We start from the raw sequence: 214 nt of genomic DNA, 5'->3' as shown, positions 1-214 counted from the left end.
GAGGCTGAGCCAGGTCTCCCAGCTCTGGATCGGTCTGGGCTACACAGTGAGACCCGGCTAAGTAAATAAATAAATAAATAAATAAAAAGAAATTGGGAACAAAAACTAAACGGGCTGACATTTTTTGGAGGATATAGAAGTTAAATTTTTTTTTTTTAACTTTACAGCACAATTTTTTTTTATTCAAGAGAATTTATTTCAAAACAAATTACAA

This window comes from Nannospalax galili, unplaced genomic scaffold, assembly GCF_000622305.1.
Source record: "Nannospalax galili isolate Female #2095 unplaced genomic scaffold, S.galili_v1.0 scaffold342, whole genome shotgun sequence".
In the NCBI taxonomy this organism is placed as follows: Eukaryota; Metazoa; Chordata; class Mammalia; order Rodentia; family Spalacidae; genus Nannospalax; species Nannospalax galili.
The sequence above is the reverse complement of the archived record's forward strand: the minus strand, read 5'-3'. Positions refer to the sequence as shown.